Genomic DNA, 6,348 nt, shown 5'->3' on the forward strand with positions numbered 1-6,348 from the left:
AGGTAATTTACTAAAATATAATTTTCTTATTTCTTTACTTTCTTCTGCATGATATGCTCCTTTATAATAATATTCTTTAAATGCGCATGTATATTCATCTATGTAGCACATATTACATATTGCTAATTTTAACATTAAATTCCTATTTGTATCTTTCTCTTCATTTTGTTCTTCTTCTGTTGTTGTCATGATACTAAATTCGTCTTTTATAGTTGTTTCATATTTTTGTAATAATTCTATAGGTGTTAGTTTAGTTGTGGTTGTTGATGATGTTCCTTCTGTGGGTTTGTCAGTTCTTAATACTCTTTGACTATTTTCAGTTAGATTTAAAACCATAATTTCACTGTTCCTATTAGTGTTCTTTCTATATATTCTGGTGCATTTATTACATTTATATTATTATCTAATAATTGTTTTGTCATATATCATATCCATAATTGTATTGTTTTTTCTGTATCTATTACACAATCTAAGTCTAAAAAGTTATAATTTTTATTAACTATTTGTTTTGGTGTCCATTTGTCATATTCATTCTTTAGATTATATCTTTTAAACTTATTCTTATAATATGTAGGTTTTCTTATTTCTGATGTTCTAGGTATTATATTTTCATCTTATTTTTTTATCAAGAGTGTTTATTTCCGTGTTTGTATTTTCTAAGTTTTCTTCATTAATTACTTCTTGTTTTTCATTGATTCCTAATTTTTGGTATTTGTTAAGATTTCTGTATATGTTTCACTATCTTCCGAATCATAATTATCTGTTTCTTCAACATCTATTGTAATAATTTCTAATTCTTTGGTTTCTATTTCTTTATTGTCTATTTCTAATTTTTCTTTTAATTGATTTATCTCATTTAATAATTTTTATTCTTTATCTTTTTCTTCTTTTTCTTTCTGTTTTTTTTCATACAGATCTTTTAGCATTTGTAGTTTTTTTTTTCTAATTTAGCAATCCTATTATTTTTAGTTTCTTCTATTTTTCGTATTTCTTCTATAGTTTGTTGTTTTATTTTTTCTATTTCCTTTTTTCTATCTATTTCTTCGTTTTCTTTTTTTTTATTCTCAACATAGCTGTTAATTTATCTTCTAATTTTAATTCATCTTTTTCTAACATTAAATATAAATGTTCACCTATTTTCTGATATCTTCTACCTAAATTAGAAAACACTATTTTTATTTTTAATCCTTCGTGATTTTCATATATTTTTTCGTCTATTATAAATTCTTCTTTGTTCATTTTTTAGTTATTGTTAATGGATCATGTTGGTATGTATATTCTAGACTATCTATTATTGATTCTAAATTTGATATTTCTTCTTTTTGTGCATTTATTGAGTTTTGACTAACTCCGGCAATTATGTTATATTGTAGTCTTTCTATCCTTATTTTTAATTATTTTCATTTTTCAGATATTATTTGCTTTAATTCTTTATATTTTTGTACGTTATTCATTTAAATAATATTTTAGGGAATATCTAAATCTATTTTTATCAAATAAATCATAATTAATAAATTAATCAAGTAAATCCATATATATACGACTTCCGTATTTTTTAAATAACAAGGCTCTGATACCAATTGTAGGGGGTTGCGGATTAGGCGCAGTAACTTTACTAGAAAATAAATACTTATTACCCAATAACTATTTATTTTCTATTAAAGTTATCGTACCTAATCAGCAACCCTAAACTAAATTTTAGCGTATTTTTACCATTCTTTTTAGCTAACGTGATACTTTTTGTCAACCTTTTTAGCTGACATATCACTTTTGATGTGGGTCTCTTTTTATGTAATAAAAGTGTCATATTATGCTAAAATTGATTTCAGGGGTAATAGGACTCCTATGAAGTTGGGATGTATCATAGTAACTTTGACCATAATTCGAGGGGCACTGAATGCTTATCTCAAAATATATATAATTTGTTAGTTTGTCTGCTATACAAATTAGGAGTATATAATTGCAGGCCTTGAGAAAGCAGCCATTAACTGTGTATGGAGATGGGAAGTAAACTCGAAGCTTCCAATATGTTTTTGATTTGGTAAATTCCATACATTTTCTTGTAAAATTTAAGCTAGCTAGTTTATGATCTTTCTTAATTTTTGAGCTCTCTAATTAATTAATACAATCTTTTTTTTTTTATAAACAGGTAGAAGGATCGATGAGGTTGATGGAAAGGAATCATGTGGGTCCTTTCAATTGTGGGAACCCTGATGAATCCACCATGCTTGAACTAGCTAAGGTATCACTAATTAAATCTCTTCCCAGTCCCATCAAATAATTGCACTATTGAATTATTTATTATAATAAGTATTGATTGGTAATTTAATAAGATCAGTAATTTGTGAGCACATTCCTTTGTACGTGGGCATGATTCTTTTTCATTGCTAGTCATGAGTAATTTTTTTTTTAATATAATTGATGGTGGTGAGATTTGAATTTGAAATCTCTGTGTATTCTAATATCATGATAAAAATAGACATTAGACCTAATTCAATCTCAAATATTAGCTAAAAAAAAAAAGAGATGGACGTTCAATCAGTTTGAATTGGATATGAAAATTTTAATTTGAATTTCAATTTTTGAACTAAAGAGATTACAATCCAAATAAGCTCAGTTCGGGTTGGATTTTTAATGTCCGATTTGGATTAATCGATTTAGACATTTCGAAATTTCAATTTTGACTTATGAGTCTATAAGCTAGGACATAATAATCAGCAATTCAATCCACCTAATATTTTGTTCCTTAAAATGTATAACTTTGTATATTTAATAAGGATTGAGGCACTTTATCGCTCAAACAAAAATTCATATTGAACAAGGATTGAGGTACTTTGTCGCTCAAATCAAATTTCATATTGAACTTAATACTATAATAGGTAGGATCGTAAGGTACTAATCTATTAGACCTTGAGAGATCTAACGTATTAGCATTGAACACATATGATATGGGTTGATTTAAATATAAGCTTTAAAAATTTGGATTTTTGGATATTCAGTATTTTGTACTAAATCCAATATTCAATTCAAAATTTATAAATTTTAAGAATAAAATTGAAAGTCCAATTCATAATCCTATAATTCAAACGACTATCGAAAAATTCAAATTTTGGGTTGACCAAATTGGGGGCACCCCTACAAAAAGGCAAGAATTTGCCTAAGATATGATCATGGCTTCTATTCCACCGCCTATGTGGAACTCAACATCCTGCATACCTAGATTTGTCAATTGAAGCATCAATAATATATAATATGGGGCTCAATATAATTGAAATTAAGAATTTGAATATAATGTATTAAAGTGCGTTATCATCTAAGAATGACAAACTTTTAATTGTTTAATATCATTCTCAACAATAAGTAGTCTGAAATTTTTATCCTACAAGGTTGATAAATGTATGAACAAATATTATTATTTGCAGGTAGTACAAAAAACAATATATCCAAATGCAAAGATAGAGTTTTAGCCAAACACAGAAGATGATCCCCACAAGAGGAAGCCTGACATCTCGAAAGAAAAATAACTTTTAGGATGGGAATCAACAGTCTTCCTTCGCCAGGGATTACCTCGTATGGTTGATGACTTTTTACAATGCATATTTGGTGATGATAAGCTCGATTCTGGCTTATAGATATTACTACATGCTTTGTTTAGTTGACCCATAATCTGGTTATGGATGAAAGAAATATAAGTTGAAGATGTGTACCACAATTACTTATACAGGCCATGATAACTCTAACTTTTTTTCATTAATAATATTTCAAACTAAGGTTCTCCCTCGAAAGAGGATATTAAGTTAGAAGGTGTGTTTTGTGTAATAGTTCAATCAAAGCAAATGATTTTGAATTTTGATGATCAATTGAGAATATAAGACATTTTGCGTTTAATAAAAAGATTTAATTTGCACCATTTTGATCTTGATACATATGAGTTCTTCTATGGTTAGTAGTAGTTGTAACACCTCATATCTTTGGACTAAGAGTAAATCCACTAGACATGTGTGAATCAATTTGAACCTGAAGAAAATATTTGTGTTAGGGAGTTACGGTTCAAATCTATGATCTGTTTGGTGTTGAAAAGGATGCATGATCGTATCCAACACCGTGTTCGTGCCTAATTTTCAATGCTTCATACCGTTCATAAATTAGAGTGTGGCATAAAAAGATTCATATGTTCTACCAAGGTCATGAAATTATACGTATTCAATGTGATGGCGTATGCAACACATCGCCTATCTAAGCTGGATGTGGTGGAGGTCGCGATGCATCCCCTATTCCGACACAAGACACCATGCGATGTAATGACCATAGCGCCAACTTAGATGAGGTGGAGGTCACGCACCGACCAAAAGGAATGGAAGAAAAAATCCTCAAGTATTGGAATGTCATGACTCAAAAACTCAGGTCATGATGACACATACTATAATCTGCCAATAGATAAATCAAAACCATATCTCGAGCAGTGAGTAATGAGCTAACATATAGAAGAGAGGGGAACAAGGATAAAATAGTAATTAAAGTGAACAACAGGAAAGAAAATATGCAATAGATGCATATAAAATGAGGAAAGAATGACAAAATATACAAAACAAGTCTCCTAAGATCTAGTAAAGCCAGTATAAGAGCCACTATATATAGGAAGTACTAGACAAGTCAAAATATATAAAGTAGTCTCCCGAAGGATAAAAGATAAGACTAATGTGAAAACAAAAGAAGATGGATAAACTTCGAATCCTAAAGCTCACAGTTATCTCCAATCAACAACTCTAATCAAAGTCGAGGTCAATAGTAATGACTTATACTAGGTATCTACATTAGGAAAAAAGATGAAGAAGTGTAGTATAAGTACTAAAACACATGATACTCATTGGGCATCATAGACCGACTGAGTTCAAATAATATAAAAGCAAAAAGAGCGAATATAAGCTAAATGCAAGAAAGAAGGGGTCAGAGAAGGAGTAATGGAAGAAACCTAGGCAACAATGAGAAACTCAAGAAAATAACTTGAACAATGCAAGTAAGCAACTAACATTAAACTAACTGCCCTCCATAAGCCCAGAAGATACACACAATGAAAAACAAATCCAACTGAGCCCCCATAAGCACGGTGGATACAAATAAGGAATAATACTAAAAATGAATCAAATACAATAGCATGCAATGCAAAAATAATCCCTAATATAAGTGAACGTCCCTTATACTCCTATTCCAGTCATATCCAAATACCATAGCAAATTTGAACTGGGTTCCAATCAGATATCAATAATAGTGCATGTCAGACTCAAATTGAAACTAAGCATGTGATAAGTAGTAAAATAAATGCTGGACTTAAATCAAAATTAAAATATGTAATAAGGGATAACTTAAGTGCCTGGACTCAAACCTGGAATAAATAATTCATTTTTACTTTAGAAGGCCAAATTTCTTAAAGTATTTTCAAATCCTATTTATCAAGTTTAAAATAGTGTTAAGGCCAAAAATCTAGAATGCCAAGGATATTGACCCAAAAAAATAGAATATAACGAGGAAATCCATCCGATTTTGATAATTGGACCACCTAAGTATCTTATAGTTATTTACATCATGAAAGAACATTACCCTAAAGTGCTTTATCTTAAAAAGAACGATAATAATAACTACAAACCTCGATAACCCAACCTAAGGAAAGCAACTATCTGATTAGACTAAGACATCTAAATCAAAACCCAAAGGCTCTAGATATGCCAAGCCAAGTCCTAAAGGAGATCAACCACCGATTTTAAGGAAACCAAGGCAGAAAACTACCTTAAATCCCACCTCTAACTGTAAGACCCCGTAAAATACGTAAGCTTAATTCAGTCCTTTAAACTTGTCAAAGGGGTCACAGACTTAGAAAATTCTAGCTAGGTGCTCAGACTTAGCTTAATTTTGGCCTTCAAAAGTTGGAAAATTCATTTCACCACCTTAACATCTATTAATGGACTATATTCTTGTTAATTCATGATCAGAAAGGTCAATAGATGTTCCCGTATAAGTTTTGGATTATTTAAAACTCGTTTCAAGCAAGTTTAGAAGTCCAAAATAGTGGACCAATGTGATCTTGGTGTGCCGCATCGCCAATCACGTTGGTCACCATTTGTGCATACTGCTAGAGCTAAAATAACCGAGGCTCAACGCATTTACGATATGCCGCATTGGGTATAGCATCAAAACCCTCGACACGCCACGTCGCCCATAGCGTTGGTGCTCAGTTATGTAGTCACTAAATGTCTGCATTTTTAAGGGAAAAAGGGTAATTCTCCCACCCCAATATAAGTCAAAAACACGATATTAAGCCCCATTTACACCAAAATATAGCCACTTCCCTCA

The 6,348-nt window shown here is 30.4% G+C and overlaps 1 long non-coding RNA gene across 1 annotated transcript; it reads left to right on the plus strand.

Annotated features, from left to right (window-relative positions):
• Positions 1 to 1,943: 1,943 nt before the first annotated feature.
• LOC107856189 lies at positions 1,944 to 4,345 on the plus strand. Its single transcript, XR_001670503.2, has 3 exons — positions 1,944 to 2,041; positions 2,150 to 2,242; positions 3,423 to 4,345. It is a non-coding gene; the product is annotated as an uncharacterized LOC107856189 (long non-coding RNA).
• Positions 4,346 to 6,348: the final 2,003 nt, after the last annotated feature.

This window comes from Capsicum annuum, chromosome 1 (assembly GCF_002878395.1).
Source record: "Capsicum annuum cultivar UCD-10X-F1 chromosome 1, UCD10Xv1.1, whole genome shotgun sequence".
Taxonomy (NCBI): Eukaryota; Viridiplantae; Streptophyta; class Magnoliopsida; order Solanales; family Solanaceae; genus Capsicum; species Capsicum annuum.